At 39.8% G+C, this 20,259-nt stretch overlaps 1 protein-coding gene across 1 annotated transcript in view; it reads right to left on the bottom strand.

The window, feature by feature from the left end:
- LOC116463514 (protein FAM81A) overlaps nucleotides 1–20,259 on the bottom strand; it is a gene marked incomplete at its 3' end in the record, with an annotated part of 72,058 nt that overhangs the window by 28,325 nt on the left and 23,474 nt on the right. The gene's annotated exons all lie outside the window — the stretch shown is intronic.

Here is a 20,259-nt window from a genome sequence, read left to right as displayed (position 1 = left end):
AGATGAGTAAGGTATTGTATTAGAAGTGCTCTGGGGTCGGGTGCGGTGGCTCTCTCCTATAATCCCAGCACTTTGGGAGACCTAGGCAGGAGGATTGCCTGAGCCCAGGAGTTTGAGACTAGCCTGGGCAACATGGTGAAACCCTGTCTCTACACATATTTTTTTTTTTAATTAGCTAAGAGTTGTGGTGCACACCCCTGGTCCTAGCTATTTGGGAGGCTGAGGCAAGAGGATTGCCTGAACCTGGGAGGCAGAGGCTGCAGTGAGCCTTGTTCCCACCACTGCACTCCAGCCTGAGCAACAGAGCAAGACCCTGTCTCAAAAAATAAACGAGTAAAAATTTAAGAAAGAAGTGCTTTGAAGAATGCAGGAAAGAATTCTACCTGACATTAACAAAGTATTCATGTTACTAGAAAGTAATATGAAAACAGAAGGTGTTAGATGGCTTATTATTTAAATACATTCTAGAATGAAAACTTAGAAAAGTAATTCCTTTGTAAAGTCAATAATGTTTCTGAATTTGTCATTTTGGAACAATGTATCATCATGATGCATTTATTTTAAAAAAGATTATATCGTTATATATGGCATTACTTCTCCATTATTTTCAATTCAATTCAAGAAACTTGTTTTTGCACACCTACTGTGTGCTGAGCATCAGGCATACCTTCAGGGAGCTCAGTTGCAGCAAGAAAAACTAAAGGGTGGAAAGTGCATTGTCCAGGTACACACAATAAACATGCTTCACATAAGCACGGAGCAGAAGCTAGCCACCTTGAAAAAGTGATGTCCCAAGTCCTCATTTATTTTTTCAAAGATATGGCCTATCTTTAAAAAATCTCCCTTCCCAAGACGGCTTGGAATAGGGACTTCTGCGGGATCCTGAATGTGCTGTATAATGCTGTTTATGCAAAGGTGATGACAGACAACCCCTGGGACATCTAAGCCCCCCAGACAGGCCAGCGTTACCAGGAACCAGGAAAGAAACAGCTGTCCATGTTCCTCCTTCTCCAACTCTTCCTAGATTGGGAAGGATTTGGAAATGAGGAAGTATAATTTCAAATCACCTAGAGAAAGGCCCAACTACAGCAGAGCAGGGAATTACAAGGTAGTATTCCCCTACAGGGCTTTTTACCACAGTTCCAGCCTCACATATCAAATTGCCTTCTTAGCATTTCCACCATTTGACAGAAGTCTCTCCCTCCAATAGGCAGGAAGTCCTGTCAGCTCTATCTCCAAAATCACTCCAGAGTCCATCCTCTTCTCTCCATCTCCACCATGCCATGCCTCTCCCTGAACCTTGAAGTAACCGCCTAACTTGTCTCCCTGCTTCAGTTCTTGCTCCCCTAAAATCCTTCTCCACGAAGTAGCCAGCATGATCTTTTTCAAACATAAATCACTCTATATCCACAAGGACAAGGGCTTTTATCTGTGTTTTATTCACTAATGTAGCCCCAGCAACAAGAGTATGAGTGGATTATTTAAATTCCTTGACTGAACACTAAATAATGGCTTCCCATTTCCATACTCCAAACTTCTTATCACAACCTTCAAGTCTCACGAGCTGCCCTTCCCCCAGCTCACAGGACTCCATCCACCCGTCCCCTTTCTGCTTCTTAAACGTGCCACGCCTCTTCCTGCTTATGGCCTTGGAACTTGCACTTCCCTCGCTCTGGAGTGGTCCGCCTGGGTGTCTCCTCCCTCAACACCACCACCTTGGCTTGGCTGGCCCCATATGTCATTCCATTCTCAATTCACACATCACCTTATTCCCTTACCATCCTTTTTTTTTTTTTCTTATTTTTGAGATGGAGTCTCACTCTGTCACCCAGGCTGGAGTGCAATGGCACAATCTCAGCTCACTGCAACCTCCGCCTCCCAGGTTCAAGCGATTCTCCTGCCTCAGCCTCCCAAGTAGCTGGGACTACAGGCACGTGCCACCACAACTGGCTAATTTTTGTATTTTTAGTAGAGACAGGGTTTCACCATATTGGTCAGTCTGGTCTTGAACTCCTGACCTCGTGATCTGCCTGCCTTGGCCTCCCAAAAGTGCTGGGATTACAGGCATGAGCCACCGTGCCCGGCCACCATCCTTTCTAAGACAGCCACCCAGTCACTCTCCATCACATCCTCTCATCAGAGCACTTGACATCAGCTAACATCACCTTGGTTACTTAGCATTGACTGCCGGTACACCCCACTAGAGTGTGCAGCAGGGTGAAGATCAGAGGCCTGTGTGCTTGGGCTGTTACTGCAGCCCCAGTGCCTCTAATGATTCCTGGCTGTTAGTGAGTTAGTGGGTTGGTGAGTGATTTATCAATTAATTTAGCTCCATGTTCTAGGATCTGGTCTTCTGAGTTGAAGGCTTACAGACTATCTCTAGCTGTCCGTCCTGTCTTTGCTTTAAGCTGTTATCAGTCCCTTTGATTTGAGCTGTTATCAATCTCTGGTTCCCAGACATGATCAGGTCCTCAAAGAGGACTCAGGCAAGCTAAAATGTACTGGAGACAGAGCAGACAGCAGAAAACTAATTTATTCATTTACATTGAAAAACCTCTGTCAACAGAACTGAACAAATATTCAAATTCCATTCAACTTACTGTCTTCTCCCCCGAAGTCAAGTCATACAACAAGCCACATCTAGTGGGTAGAATGAAAACAAAATGAATTTGGATGATAATCACCAAAACCCCTCCGCTGATATACCTGTTTCAATAGAACCAGATCACAGAGCTGCAGGCTGAAATTCCCTTTTTCAGTAAAATGCATGAAGTCCAGTAGCCAAAACTCTTCCCTCATTGGCAGTACTGGAAGCACACTGAACCAAGGTCCTGCATGTTAGTCCAACTACATGTTAACATCACTGTCTACACCTCTGCTTTGCCATGTTAATAAAGCCCAATGCTGCACTCATCACTCAAGTTCAAAAACTCCAGTAGTCCTTTTGCAAATTATTAAACTAGCAAACTCTGTATGATACATTCAATTAGATGAGGGCTTGATTCAGTTTCCTATAACCCAACTAGGTTAAAGCCAACATTCCAAGCCAGAAGGACATCATGAAGTTGAGCACATGGGAACTAAAGTAGGTCTGCAAATTCTAACCAGCCAGGTGGCAGACCTCACCGCATGGTTCCCAAAGGCCAGAGACACAGCTAAAGCCATAAAAAGATATGGGGGTCCAAACTACTTCCCCCAGCCATCAAACTAGCATGGAAAGGAAAGCTTACCACCAATAAAAGGACCATGGACTGCTCACCAGGGCTCGGCTTCCAGGGACTGATAATGGCTTAAACCAAAGACAGTAAGGATAACCCAGACATGTATAATTCATAGTTGACTATATTACTTCCTCTAAATTTATAATGATGATGATCATTGGTGGAAAGTTTCTGAGGAATAAATAATTGATAAGCTTCTCCACACCACAAGGCAAACTGCTAACAGAGACTGTGGATGGAGATGTATTAAAGCAATAAATTCTTCCATTCAACATTTATCAAGCACTTACTGTGTACTAGCATACAAGAGTCATCTGTTTTGACATCGGAATCTGCTGAAAGAATATGAGCAATAATTATAGGGTTCTGGAAGGGGCAAGGAGACCCAGAGCCCTTGATTATGAAACATTTATTGAGCTCCTACTATGTCTTAGACATTGGTAGGTGTTAAAAATAGAAATATTAATACACTGTTCTAGCTCTTAAGGATCACATAGGGTAATAGTTTGATAACATATTTTACTTTTTTTCCAGTGTATAACTGTTCAGAGCCACATGACAGAAAATCATAAAGACTTATCTAGGCAAATTTGCCAAGATACAGTGTTAATATATCTCGATTTGACTAGTTCTATCAGGGTCTAGGAGTAAGTTTCACATCTTAAGAATGGCTTCAGCTTTACTTTTGTAATATAAAATCACTTGCAGGAATGATTCTCAAAAATCAAATAACCCAGTAAAATTTTACTGCATGAACTGAAAAACAGCTATAAACCAGCAATAATAATAATAGTAAAAACCCAGGCAATTTACAGAAGATATTCTTCAAGAATCTAGAAATAAAAAATACACCTTTTACATCATTGAAATACAATTTAAATATCTTCGCATCTCTGTTTTAAAACTGATACTACAAGTATCAGGTTATTTTGTTCTTTGTTTTGTTTTTTGTTTGTTTTTGCTCTTTTTTTTTGAGTCAGAGTCTCATTCCGTTGCCCAGGCTGGAGGGCAGTGGCACAATCTCAGCTGACTGTAACCTCCGCCTCCCAGGTTCAAGTGATTCTCCTCCCTCAGCCTCCCAAGTAGCTGGGGTTACAGGCACCCACCACCACGCCCAGCTAATTTTTGTATTTTTAGTAGAGATGGGGTTTCGCCATGTTGGCCAGGCTGGTCTTGAATTCCTGATCTCATGATCCGCCCACCTTGGCTTCCCAAAGTGCTGAGATTACAGGCGTGAGCCACCATGCCTGGCCAAGTATTAGTTTTATATTATGCCCACTCTCCCAATTTATTTATTTATTTAGAGACGGAGTCTTGCTCTGTCAGTCAGGCTGGAGTGCAGTGGCATGGTCCTGGCTCACTGTAACCTCCACCTCCCAGGTTCAAACAATTCTCCTTCCTCAGCCTCCCAAGTAGCTGGGATTACAGGCACATGCCATCAGGCCCAGCTAATTTTTATATATTTTTTTAGGAGAGATGGGTTTCACCATGTTGGCCAGGCTGGTCTCGAACACCTGACCTCAAGTGATCCACCCACCTTGGCCTCCCAAAGTGCTGGGATTACAGGCGTGAGCCACCGTGCCTGGTGCTGATTTTTCTATTACTTATAAATGAAGACTTCCTTTTAGTACTTTTTAAATTTACTCTACATCATTGTTATGGACTGAATGTTTGTGTCCTTCAAAAATTCATACATTGACCAAGGTGGTGGCTCATGCCTATAATCCCAGCACTTCGGGAGACCAAGGCAGGAGGATTACTTGAGCCCAGGAGGTTGAGGCTGCAGTGAGCCATGATCATACCACTGCATTCCAGCCTGAATGACAGAGCAAGACCCAGTCAAAAAAAAAAAAAATTGTATGTTAAACTCCTAACCCTTGATGTGATGGTATTAGGAGGTGGGGCCTCTAAGAGGTGATTAGGTCATGAGGGTAGAACCTTCATGAATGGGATTAGTACCTTAAAAGAAGGTCTGGCTTCTGCTCTCTGCTCTCTGCCATGCAAGGATACAAAAAGACAACCATCTACAATTCAGGCAGCAGGGTCTCACCAGACACTGGATTTACCAGCATTTTGATCTTGGACTTCCCAGTCTCCAGAATCATGAGAAAGAAATTTCTGTTGTTTAAGCTACCCAGTCTATGGTAATTTGTCATAGCAGCCTAAACTCAGACCATCATGATTTCATTTTAATGAAGTTTGGCTATAAGACAGCAATTCTGATCTGTCATCAAGCATCCTAATATGTTTAGGTAGACATGCTTAGGTTCATAATACATATAAATCAATATAATTAGTGTTTCACATTGGGGTCTTAAATTTCTAAACTTCCTTGTTGTTACTTTGTCATTATATATAGTTACTACTAGTTATAAAAAAAGTAAACACTCAAATACAAACTAAATTTTTTGCCAAATTTAGATTTTACTCAGTTTTCCCTGTCTATCACAGAAATCATCACTTGCAAAATTGCACACTCCAAAAATATATGTAAATATAAAAGAGTGCTGTCTGGTTAAGGCAAGAATAACCATTACACAAAATGTGTTTCTGATGTTGGGAAAACAGCAAAATTGAAATTACTTTCTCACTGCATTGTAAATTTTTCAAAAATCATCTTAAAGAAACATATTTAGGCCAGGCATGGTGGCTCATGCCTATAATTCCAGCACTTTGGGAGGCCATACATAACTGGCTGGTCACTTGAGGACAGGAGCTCAAGACCAGCCTGGCCAACATGGTGAAACCCTGTCTCTACTAAAAATATAAAAATTAGCCAGGTGTGGTGGTGTGCCTGAAATTCCAGCTACTCGGGAGGCTGAGGCATGAGAATCGCTTGAACCTGGGAGGCAGAGGTTGCAGTGAGCTATCACACGACTGCACTCCAGCCTGGGTGAGGGAGTGAGACCTTGTCTCAAAAAAAAAGGTTTGGGAAAAAATAATTATCGAAAGCCTAAACAATTGATGACTTCAGATTCCTTAGGTAGATTTTTTGATACAGCCAATTATTGAAGCAATTCAAGTGAACTCTCATCAAAGCAAGGATGGGTCAGGGGAAAACTCAGTGAGAACTAAAGTTAGAATTATCTAGTTTTATAAACAAGTTCTTCCTGAAACTCAGAAAGCAAAGAATGGCTGAATAGCACAGACTGTCACATCTGAGAGTCGATTATAGAAGATCAAGTTCTAGAAGAGCTTCTAAGAGGTAAAGTAGAAAAGAGAAAAGAGCATATTTTTGGAGTTTTGCCACATGGGTTTATTCTCAGCACTGCCACTAACTGGCCTTGATACGTCAGGCCACTTCACTCAGCCTATCTGAAAAGGATGTTCTTTGCATTGATAACCTCATAGTCTCTTCTAGTCCTTTTTGCTACCAGCATATCTACAACTGGCTTCACTTTGTATTGGGCATTTATTCACTTAATAAGTATTTGCTGAGGTTTGAATGATGGCACCCCCTCCAAAAATCATGTTGAACTTCATCCCCATTGTGGTGGTATTAAGAGGTGTGGTATTCTGGGAGGTGATTAAGTCATGAGGGCTCCACCCTGAATGGACTGGGGCCCTTATAAAAAGGGTTTGTGGGAGGAGGTCCACTCTGTTCAATCCTTTTGCAATGTGAGGACACAGGATTCATCATTCTTGCCCTTCCACCTTCTGCCATGTAAGCATGCAGCAAGAAGACCCTCACCAGATGCCAAATGCCAGTGCCTTGGGCTTGGACTTCCCAGCCTCTAGAACTGTGAGAAATAAATTTCTGTTCTTTATAAATTACTCAATCTCAGATATTTTGTTATAGCAACACAAATATACTATGAAAGCATTCATAGCATTTTGCTCCAAATATTGTACTAGACAATGCAAAGATGAGGAAGAAAAGGTTCCTCTCTTTTTGAGAGGCATGTAAAGAAACAATGTTAGTCCTGTTCAATAAATGCTATAGTAAGAGTGGCATGAGTTAGGTGTTCAGGATACACTGAAGGAAAGGAAACTGGGGGCATGAGAGGAACTGGCAAGGAGGGCTTCCTAAAATGAAGGAACTGGTAAATAGCATCAGTGGCCCAGCTGAAGTTGGAACTTATGTATTTAAAATGGTTCTGGCTACACACTGTGGCTTATGCTTGTAATCCTAACACTTTGGGAGGCCAAGGTGAGAGGACTGCTTGGGCCCAGGAGTTCAAGACCAGCCTGGGCAACATAGCAAGACCTTGTCTCTAAAAAAATAAAATAAAATAAAGTGGTTCTGGCTATTGGAGTAGTACATGGCAGCTACCAAATAGGAAATTATTCCCTGGATCTGACAGTTGCGGCTAAAATACCATCACCTCTTAAGGTGACAGAAAAAATTAAGACCAGGATTTCCTAAGGGTAGAGTTATCCTGTGCTTTTACCTGGAGGGGATGGTAATGTCAGAATAGACTGACTCCCATCTCTAGTCTTCCCCCATCCCCATAAGCAAAGGGAACAGAGCTGAGTTCCCACAGGAAAGTGCTGGGTATTCTAAGAATGGGGAAGTAATACTATTTTCTAATGTGAAGCATGGGAAAAGTTTGTATTTTTTGTAACATACCTTAGCCCCCTCTTATCTGCAGGGGACAAGTTCCAAGACTTCCTGTGGATGCCTGACACTGCAGATAGTACCAAACACACTATGTTTTTTTGATCTGATAATCAAGACATCTACTAAGTGACTAACGGGCAGGTAGCATATACAGTGTGGACAAAGTAGTGATTCACGTCCCACTCAGGCTGGGTGTTGAGAGATTTCATCATGCTACTCAGAATGGCACACAATTTAAAATTTATCAATTGTTTATTTATGGAATTTTCCATTTAATATTTCCAGATCATGGTTGGCCACAAGTAACTGAAATTGCAGAGAGTGAAGCCACAGATAAGGGGGCCTACTGTACTTCTTTGCCAGTGGTTGAGGGGATGAGAACCTGAGAATTCTTATTGATCCCCATCACTTAGATTTTACCTGTCATTAGATTTAGGTGCAGCAGAGCTATCAGTCTCCTGATGAATCTGAAATCACTTTCAAAATTGAAATGTTCAAGTTGGGGTTCTTTCATTTTGTACAGTTGTCAACTTAGGGTTGCTTAGTTTTTAGCCTCTAGGATAAAACTGACTCAGCACCCAAAAATAAAACTGAAAAGATCATTCTTAATATAGATACCAGCAACCAAAGACAAGTATATTATTTACAGAAATTTTGTAAACTTTCTACGTTCCTCTGAGGTCATTACACTTCTTTAGTTGCAGGTAATTGGACCTGACTAACTTAAGGGGGTAAATGGAAATTATTGGACAACATAGCAAGACTCCTGTCTCTACAAAAAATAAAATAATTAGCTGGGCATAGTGGCCTGTGCCTGTAGTCTCAGCTCCTCAGGAGGCTGAGGTGGGAGGATCACTTGAACCCAGGAGTTAGAGGCTGCAGTGAGCTATGATCATACCACTGCACAGCCAGACCCTGTCTCCAGAAAACATTTAAAAAAAAAAAAAAAAAAAGGAATGGGGAAAGGAGCACACAATCAACAGGGAAGCTGGGTTATGCAGGTTGAGAAGAAGATACAAACAGTATTTCCTGAGGTCCAAGCAGCAGGAACTACTAGCAAGTATCCCGGAGGCAAAATGGCTGCAAGGAAGGTACTATGGCCATTTCCAGTCTTTGAATCAGCCTGCTCAGGTTTTTGTTTTGTTTTGGTTTGGTTTGGTTTGGTTTGGTTTGGTTTGGTTTGGTTTGGTTTGGTATGGTTTTAGTTTTGAATGTAGCATCTCCCTCTGTTACCCATGCTGGAGTACCCTGGCATGACTACAGCTCACTGCTGTGACCTCCCAGGTTTAACGATTCCTCCCACCTCGGCCTCCCGAAGTGCTGGGATTACAGGTATGAGCCACCGTGCCCAGCCCAGCCTGCTCAGGTTTTAAATTCCAGGAAGGGAGGGTCTCAGTGCTCTGGCCTGAGTTCTGGGCCCCAACCCCCTTTAGCTAAAAAGAGGATAAGGCAACCTGATTATTAGCCATCCCAGTTTGTATTCAATGAAAGAAAGGTAAATCCAAAAAGAAATCAAATTGCTGTGACCAAAAGAAATCCAGAATGGATACCATAAGGCACCAAAGCAACACAGATCCCTTGCACTGTCTTACTAACAAATACAGTCGTTTTCTTTAACCATCAAAAGAAGTATACACTAGAACTCTTAGAACCCTGAAGACAAATGCACTTCAATTAGGATATAATTCTGAGTGAATCCTTGTCCTTAGTAAACATACGTGAGAATCTCAAAGAACAGTGAAATTTGATAACTATGTACATAAGCCAGAGCCAAGAGGCACAAGCTTGGTGAGAATTATCAAAAAAAGGAGACCAGGTACAGTGGCTCGTGCCTATAATCCCAGCACTTTGGGAGGCAGAGGCAGAGGCTGGGCAATACAGCAAGACCTCATCTCTAGAAAAAATAAGAAGAATTAGCAGGGCATGGTAGCATGTGTCTGTAGTCCCAGCTACTTAGAGGCTGAAGTGGGAGGATCACTTGAGCCCAGGAGTTTGAGGCTGCAGTGAGTTATGATTGCACCACTGCACTCCAGCCTGGGTGACAGAGGTTTTGTCTCTCTAAAGAAAAGAACATGAATTATGCAAACAGTAGCCACGAAGGAGATGGAATACCTCTACTGATATCAGACAAAACAGACTTTAAGATAAGAAACATTACAAGAGACACAGAGCGACTTTTTGTGGCAAAAGGGTCAATGCATCAGGCAGATATATGCAATCATAAATGTATATGAGCCTAACAACAGTACCCAAATACATGAAGCAAAAACTGACAAAACTGGAAGAAGAAACAGACAATTCAGCAATAAGAGTTGGATATTTCAATAACTAGTAGAATAAGAAAGAAAATCAGTAAGAATAAAGAAGGCCACCAAACAAGTCTCAAAAAATGTAAAGAGATTAAAAATATACAAATTATGTTCTCAGCCAGGTGTGGTGACTCATGTCTGTAATCCTACCACTTTGAGAAGCTGAGGCAGGAGGATCACTTGAGCCCAGAAGTTCAAGACCAGCCTGGGCAACATGGCAAAACCTTGTCTCTACAAAAAATTGGCTGGGTGTGGTGGCATGCACCTGTAGTTCCAGCTATTCAGGAGGCTGAGGTGGAAGAATCACCTGAGCCCAGGAGGTTGAGGCTGCAGTGAGCTGTAATAGAGCCACTGCACTATACCAGCCTAGGTGACAGACTGAGACCCTGTCTCAAAAAAAGAAAAAAAAGGAGGGTGTTCCAATATGGCCGAATAGGAACCGCTCTGGTCTGCAGCTCCCAGCATGATCAGTGCAGAAGACGGATGATTTCAACAAAGCTGGACGGAGAATGACTTTGACGAGTTGACAGAAGTAGGCTTTAGAAGGTCAGTAATAACCAAGTTCTCTGAGCTAAAGGAGCATGTTCTAACCCATCGCAAGGAAGCTAAAAATCTTGAAAAAAGATTAGACGAATGGCTAACTGGAATAAACAGTGTAGAGAAGACCTTAAATGACCTGATGGACCTGAAAACCATGACAAGAGAACTTCATGATGCATGCACAAGCTTCAATAGCCGATTCAATCAAGTGGAAGAAAGGGTATCAGTGATTGAAGATAAAATTAATGAAATAAAGGAAGAAGACAAGGTTAGAGAAAAAAGAGTAAAAAGAAATGAATAAAGCCTCCAAGAAATATGGGACTACATGAAAAGACCAAATCTACATTGGATTGTTGTACCTGAAAGTGATGGGGAGAATGGAACCAAGTTGGAAAACACTCTTCAGGATATTATCCAGGAGAATTTCCCCAACCTAGCAAGACAGGCCAACATTCAAATTCAGGAAATACAGAGAACACCACAAAGATACTCCTCGAGAAGAGCAACCCCAAGACACATAATTGTCAGATTCACAAGGTTGAAATGAAGGAAAAAGTGTTAAGGGCAGCCAGAGAGAAAGGTCGAGTTACCCATAAAGGTAAGTCCATCAGACTAACAGCAGATCTCTCGGCAGAAACCCTGTAAGCCAGAAGAGAGTGGGAGCCCAATAATCAACATTCTTAAAGAAAAGAATTTTTTCAACCCAGAATTTCATATCCAGCCAAACTAAGCTTCATAAGTGAAGAAGAAATAAAATCCTTTACAGACAAGCAAATGCTGAGAGATTTTGTCACCACCAGGCCTGCCTTACAAGAGCTCCTGAAGGAAGCACTAAACATGGAAAGAAACAACCGGTACCAGCCACTGCAAAAACATGCCAAATTGTAAAGACCATTGATGCTGTGAAGAAACTGCATCAATTAACGGGCAAAATAACCAGTGAACATCATAATGACAGGATCAAATTCACACAGAATAATCTTAACCTTAAATGTAAATAGGCTAAATGCCCCAATTAAAAGACACAGACTGGCAAATTGGATAAAGAGTCAAGACCCATCAGTGTGCTGTATTCAGGAGACCCATCTCATGTGCAAAGATGCACACAGGCTCAAAATAAAGGGATGGAGGAAGATCTACTAAGCAAATGGAAAGCAAAAAAAAGGAGGGGTTGCAATCCTAGTCTCTGATAAAACAGACTTTAAACCAACAAAGATCAAAAGAGACAAAGAAGGCCATTATATAATGGTAAAGAGATCAATTAAACAAGAAGAGCTAACTATCCTAAATATATATGCACCCAATACAGGAGCACTCAGATTCATAAAGCAAGCCCTTAGAGACCTACAAAGAGACTTAGACTCCCACACAATAATAATGGGAGACTTTAACACCCCACTGTCAATATTAGATCAATGAGACACAAGGTTAACAAGGATATCCAGGACCTGAACTCAGCTCTGCAACAGGCAGACCTAATAGACATCTACAGAACTCTCCACCCCAAATCAACAGAATATACATTCTTCTCAGCACCACATCACACTTATTCTAAAATTGACCACATAATTGGAAGTAAAGCACTCCTCAGAAAATGTAAAAGAACAGAAATCACAACAAACTGTCTCTCAGACCACAGTGCAGTCAAATTAGAACTCAGGATTAAGAAACTCCCTCAAAACTGCACAACTACATGTAAACTGAACAACGTGCTCCTGAATGACTACTGGACACATAATGAAATGAAGGCAGAAATAAAGATGTTCTTTGAAACCAATGAGAACAAAGACACAACGTACCAGAATCTCTGGGACACATTTAAAGCACTGTGTAGACAGAAATTTATAGCACTAAATGCCCACAAGAGAAAGCAGGAAAGATCCAAAATTGACACCCTAACATCACAATTAAAAGAACTAGAGAAACAGGAGCAAACACATTCAAAAGCTAGCAGAAGGCAAGAAATAACTAAGATCAAAGCAGAAGTGAAAGAGATAGAGACACAAAAAACCCTTCAAAAACATCAATGAATCTAGGAGCTGTTTTTTTTTTTTCTAAACATCAACAAAATGGGTAGACTGCTAGCAAGACTAATAAAGAAGAAAAGAGAGAAGAATCAAATAGATGCAATAAAAAATGATAAAGGGGATATCACCACTGATCCCACAGAAATACAGACTACCATCAGAGAATACTATAAACACCTCTACACAAATAAACTAGAAAATCTAGAAGAAATGGATAAATTCCTCAACACATACACCCTCCCAAGGACTAAACCAGGAAGAAGTTGAATCTCTGAATAGACCAATAACAGGCTCTGAAATTGAGGCAATAATTAATAGGCCACCAACCAAAAAAAGTCCAGGACCAGACGGATTCACAGCCGAATTCTACCAGAGGTACAAAGAGGAGCTGGTACCATTCCTTCTGAAACTATTTTAATCAGTAGAAAACGAGGGAATCCTTCCTAATTCATTTTATGAGGCCAGCATCATCCTGATACCAAAGCCTGGCAGAGACACAACAAAAAAAGAGAATTTTAGGCCAATATCCCTGATGAACATCAATGCAAAAATCCTCAATAAAATACTTGCAGACTGATTCCAGTAGCACATCAAAAAGCTTATCCACCATGATCAAGTGGGCTTCATCCCTGGGATGCAAGGCTGGATCAACATATGCAAATCAGTAAACATAATCCATCACACAAACAGAACCAACGACAAAACCCACATGACTATCTCAATAGATGCAGAAAAGGCCTTTGACAAAATTCAACAGCCCATCATGCTAAAAACTCTCAAGTGACTAGGTATTGATGGAACGTATCTCAAAATAATAAGAGCTATTTATGACAAACCCACAGCCAGTATCATACTGAACGGGCAAAACTGGAAGCATTTCCTTTGAAAACCAGCACAAAACAAGGATGCTCTCTCTCGCCACTCCTATTCAACATGGTGTTGGAAGTTCTGGCCAGGGCAATCAGGCAAAAGAAAGAAATAAAGGGTGTTCAATTAGGAAATGAGGAAGTCAAATTGTCCCTTTTTGCAGATGACATGATTGTATATTTAGAAGACCCCATCATCTCAGCCCAAAATCTTCTTAAGCTGATAAGCAACTTCAGCAAAGTCTCAGGATACAAAATCAATGTGCAAAAATCACAAGCATTCCTATACACCATTAACAGACAAACAGGGAGCCAAATCATGAGTGAACTCCCACTCACAATTGCTACAAAGAGAATAAAATACCTAGGAATCCAACTTACAAGGGATGTGGAGGACCTCTTCAATGAAGAACTACAAACCACTGCTCAACAAAATGAAAAAGGACACAAACAAATGGAAGAATATTCCACGCTCATGGATAGGAAGAATCAATATCGTGAAAATGGCCATACTGCCCAAAGTAATTTATAGATTCAATGCCATCCCCATCAAGCTACCAATGACTTTCTTCACAGAATTGAAAAAAACTACTTTAAAGTTCATATGGAACCAAAACAGAGCCTGCATTGTCAAGACAATCCTAAGCAAAAAGAACAAAGCTGGAGGCATCATGCTACCTGACTTCAAACTATCCTACAAGGCTACAGTAACAAAAACAGCATGGTACTGGTACCAAAACAGATATATAGACCAATGGAACAGAACAGAGGCCTCAGAAATAGTACCACACATCTACAAACATCTGATCTTTGACAAACCTGACAAAAACAAGAAATGGGGAAAGGATTCCCTATTTAATAAATGGTGCTGGGAAAACTGGCTAGCCATATGTAGAAAGCTGAAACTGGATCCCTTCCTTACACCTTATACAAAAACTAATTCAAGATGGATTAAAGACTTAAATGTTAGACCTAAAAACCCTAAAAACCCTAGAAGAAAACCTAGGCAGCACCATTTAGGACATAGGCATGGGCAAGGATTACACGCCTAAAACACCAAAAGCAATGGCAATAAAAGCCAAAATAGACAAATGGGATCTAATTAAACTAAAGAGCTTCTGCACGGCAAAAGAAACTACCATCAGAGTGAACAGGCAACCTACAGAATGGGAGAAAATTTTTGCAATCTACTCATCTGACAAAGGGCTAACATCCAGAATCTACAAAGAACTCAAACAAATTTACAAGAAAAAAACAAACAACCCCATCAAAAAGTGAGCAAAGGAAATGAACAGACACATCTCAAAAGAAGACATCTATGCAGCCAACAGACACACGAAAAAATGCTCATCATCACTGGTCATCAGAGAAATGCAAATCAAAACCACAAACAGATACCATCTCATGCCAGTTAGAATGGCAATCATTAAAAAGTCAGGAAACAACAGATGCTAGCAAGGATATGGAGAAATAGGAACGCTTTTACACTGTTGGTGGGAGTGTAAATTAGTTCAACCATTGTGGAAGACAGTGTGGCAATTCCTCAAGGATCTAGAACTAGAATTACCATTTGACCCAGCAATCCCATTACTGGGTATATACCCAAAGGATTGCAAATCATGCTACTATAAATCATGCACGTGTATGTTTATTGCAGCACTATTCAGAATAGCAAAGACTTGGAACCAACCCAAATGTCCATCAATGATAGACCAGATTAAGAAAATGTGGCACATATACACCATGAAATACTATGCAGCCATAAAAAAGGATGAGTTCATGTCCTTTGCAGGGACATGGATGAGGCTGGAAACCATCATTCTCAGCAAACTTTCTCAGCAAACTATCACAAGGACAGAAAACCAAACACCTCATGTTCTCATTCATAGGTGGGAACTGAAAAATGAGATCACTTGGACACATGGGGGGGAACATCACACACCAGGGTCTGTCAGTAGATGGGGGGCTGGGGGAGGGATAGCATTAGGAGAAATATCTAATGTAAATGATGAGTTGATGGGTGCAGCAAACCAACATGGCACATGTATAACTATGTATCAAACCTGCACGTTGTGCACATGTACCCTAGAACTTACAGTATAATTAAAAAAAAAAAGAAAAAAAAAAGGATGTTCTCTGCACTCAACCAAAAACCCTAAAATTTGTATGGAACCACAAAAGACCCCAAATAGACAAAGCAACCCTGAGCAAAAAGAACAAAGCTAGGCCAGGTACAATGGCTCATGCCTGTAATCCCAGCACTTTGGGAGGCCGAGATGGGTGGATCACCTGAGGTCAGGAGTTGGAGACCAGCCTATTCAGCATGGTGAAACCCTGTCTCTACTAAAAATACAAAAATTAGCCTGGCGTGATTACATGTGCCTGTAATCTCAGCTACTCGGGAGGCTGAGGCAGGAGAAACACTTGAACCTGGGAGGCTGAGGTTGCAGTGAGCCAGTATCATGCCACTGCACTCTAGCCTGGGCAAAAGAGTGAGACTCTATCTCAATAAATAAATAAATAAAATAAAAAAGAACAAAGCCAGAGGCATCACACTACCAGACCTCAAAATATACTACACAGCTGTAGTAACCAAAACAGCATGGTACTGGCATAAAAACAGACACATAGAACAACGGAACAGAAAAGAGAACCTAGAAATTAATCCACATATCTACAGCCATCTGATTTTGGACACAGGTGCCAAGAACACTCATTGAGGGAAAGACAAATCTTCAATAAATGGTGCTGGGAAAGCTGGACATCCATATGCAGAAGAATTAAACTAGGCCCCCACCTCTCACCCAATATAAAAATAAACTCTGAATGGACAAAAGACCTAAATGTAAGGCCCAACGTGATAAAACTACTAGAAGAAAACACAGGGGAAACACTTCAGGACACTGGTCTAGGAGAAGATTTTATTAATAAGACCTCAAAAGCACAGACAACAAAAGCAAAAATAAACAAATGGATTATATCAAACAAAAATGCTTCTGCATGGTAAAGGAAACAATCAACAAAGTGAAAAGACAACCTACAGGATGGGAGAAAAATACCTGCAAACTATTCATCCAATAGGGGATTAATATCCAGAATACAGAAAGAACTCGAACGTCTCAACAGCAAAAAATATCCAATTTTTTAAATGGGTAAATGATTTGAACAAATATTTATCAAAAGAAGACATACAAATGGCAAACAAATGTATGAAAAAAGGCCCAATATCACTAATTATCAGGGGAATGCAAATCAAAATCACAATGAGGTATCATCTCACTCCAGTTATAACAGCTATTACCAAAACACAAAAAGTAACACATGCTGGCAAGGATGCAGAGAAAAGGGAGCTCTTATACACTGTTGGCGGGAATGTAAACTAGTACAGCCACTATGGAGAAAAGTATGGAGGTTCCTCAAAAAACTACAAATAGAACTACCATATGATCCAGCAATCCCACTACTGGGAATTTATCCAAAGGAAAGGAAATCAGTATATTGAAGAGACATCTTCACCCCCATGTTTATTGCAGCCCTATTCATAATAGCCAAGATATGGAATCAAATCTAGGTGTCCCACAATGGATGAATGGATAAAGACAATGTGGTGTATATACACAACGGAATACTATCAGCCATAAAAAAGAACAAAATTCTGTCTTTTGCAGCAACACGGATAGAACAGCAGGACATTATGTTATGTGAAATAAGCCAGGAACAGAAAGTTAAACACTGCATGTTCTTACTCATATGTGAAAGCTAAAAAAAGTTGATCTCAAAGAAGTAAAAATTAGAATAGAGAATACTAAAGGATGGGATGGGTAGGGGGAAGGGAAGGGAAGGAGGTATAGCAATTTGTTAAACAACACAAAATTACCTTGATCTGGTCACTGCATATTAGATGTATTGAAACATCACTATGTACCCCAAGAATATGTATAATTATTGTCTGTCAATTTTAAAATTTTTAAATTAGTAACAAAAACAAAAAAAAACTGACAAAATTAGTAAAACCAAAAGTTGGTTCCTTGAACAATCAGACACAGTATTAAGATGGCAACTCTCCCCAAATGGATCTATACATTATTTCTTTTTATTAGTATTATTATTATTATTTTTAGAGAAAGATAGGGTCTCATTATGTTGCTCAGGCTGGTCTCAAATTCCTGGGTTCAAGTGATTCTCCTACCTCTGCCTCCCAAAGTGCTGGGATTACAGTGTGAGCCACTGCACCCAGCCTTTTTAAAATCTATACATGCAAAGCAATCTCTATCAAAGTCACTTTTTAATATAAACGGATAAGCTAATCCTAAAATTTAAATGAAAATGCAAAGGACATAGACTAGTCAAAAACTACCTTTTAAAAAGAACTTACATTACCTTATTTCAAAAATATACTCTAAAACTAGAAATCAAGACAATGTGGCATTGACGTTAAGAAAATCATACAGAACAGTGGAATCCAGAAATAAACCCTTATATTTTATGGTCAATTGATTTTCAACAAAAGGACAAATGGGAAAAGGATAGATTTTCCTACGATAGCGAGATGAAAAAAAATTAACTTAGACCCTTACCTCACACCATATACAAAAATTACCTCAAAATGGTTCACAGACCTAAGTGTGTAAACTGAGAATCTTGAATTAAACATAGGAGAAAATCTTTGTGACCTTGAGTTAATAAGCAAATAGTTGTAAAGACGCAACACCAAAAGAATAAAGCATTAAAGAAAAAAATTGATATTAGACTTCAATAAAACTAAAAATGTTCACACTTCAAAAGACACTATTAGGAAAATGAAAATATAAGCCACAGAATGGGAGAAAATATTTGTAAATCACATATCTGATAAGGGACTTGTATCTAAACTACATAAAAACTTTCATAAGTTATCAATAATATGACAAATAACCCAATGTAAAAATGAATTCTGATACATGCTACATTATGGATGGACCTTGAGAACATTATGCTAAGTGAAAAAAGCCAGACACAAAAGGACAAATTATTGTCTGATTCCACTTATATGAAGTAGCTAGAATAAGCAAATTCATAAGGACAGAAAATAGAATACAGGTCACCAGGGGCTGAGGGGAAAGTGGAATGGGGAGTTACTTTTTAATGGGAACAAAGTCTCAGTTTGGGATGATGGAAATCTTTTGGAAATGGACAGTAATAATGATTGCCCAACATTGTGAATGTACTTAATGTCATTCGATTATACACTTAAAATGGTTAAAATGGTAGCTTTTTTCCCCACAATGAAGAAAATCTAATTAAAAAAAAAATGGGTAGAAGACTTACATAGACATTTCACCAACGAAGACACACGAATGATCAATAAGCATATGAAAAGGTGTTCAAGATCATTAGTCATTAGGAAAATACAAATTAAAACCACAATGAGATACCACTACACATCCATTAGAATGACTATAATAAAAAAAGATAATGCCAAGTATTGCTGAGGGGGTAGCGAAACTGGAACCTTCATACATTGCTTGTGGGATTATAAAATGTTATAGCCACTTTGGAAAATTATTTGGCTATGTTTTAAAAAGTTAAACATAAGCTCACTATAAGACCCAGCAATTCTACTCCTAGGAATTTACCCAAGAGAAATAAAGACATATTTTCACATCAAAGACCTGTCACAAGTGTTCATAGCAGCTTTACTCATAAAAGCTAAGAACTGGAAACAATCCAAATGCCCATCAGTTCATGAATGGATAAATAGAATGTGGCATATCCAGAAAATAGAATATTACTCAGACATAAAAAGGAATATGATACATGCTAGGATATGCCTCAACCACAGAAAAATTATGCTAAATGAGATTGGCCAGGCTGGGCACAGTGACTCACATCTGTAATCCCAGCACTTTGGGAGGCTGAGGCAGACAGATTGCTTGAGCCCAGGAGTTCAAGACCTGCCTGGGCCACATAGTGAGACTATGTCTCTACAAAAAATACTATAGTATAGATGGACCTTGTAGTATTAAAATTACAAAAATTAGCTGGGCATGATTGTGCACACCTGTAGTCCCAGCTACTTGGGAGGCCAATGTAGGAGGGTCGGTTGAGCCTCGGAGGTCAAGGCATCAGTGAGCCATGATTGCACGACTACATTCAAAACAAACAAACAAAAAGAAAAGGAAAGAAAGAAGCCAGATGCGAAAGACCTCATATTGTAAGGTTTCCATTTATATGAAATGTCTGGAAAAGACCAATTTCTAGAGATAGAAAGTAGATGAGTGGTTGCCTGGGCTGGGGTAGAAGTAGGAATTGACTGCAAACAGGCTTATGTGAATTTTGGGAAGGTGATGGCAGTGTCCTAAAACTGAATTGTGTTGAGGTTGCACAATTTTATAAATTTACTAAAAATCATTTAATTTTATACTTTTTGTGACATTTACATTATATCTCAATAAAGCCGTTAAAATAAATAAATACATACAAATCTGACAATGGAAAAAAAAGAAATGAGGTTTAATTTTAGGAAGCATAATTCAGATATAATCTCCATCACAGGAAACAAACTTTTTCCTTAATCTAGCCATATATCTATTATTATTCATATATTCAATCATTACATGTGAAAGATATGAACATTGCGTAGTGAGGGAAACCCAAGCCCTAAATGAGCTGAAGCTTTCTGAACTAAACTGTGTGGTCCCTGTGATTGCTGAATAAATAGCAGTAAATCTACCAATTCTAAAAATAGACAATATT

Source organism: Hylobates moloch, unplaced genomic scaffold, assembly GCF_009828535.3.
Source record: "Hylobates moloch isolate HMO894 unplaced genomic scaffold, HMol_V3 SCAFFOLD_40, whole genome shotgun sequence".
NCBI classification, from domain to species: Eukaryota; Metazoa; Chordata; class Mammalia; order Primates; family Hylobatidae; genus Hylobates; species Hylobates moloch.
This window is presented reverse-complemented; position numbering and strand designations above follow the sequence as displayed.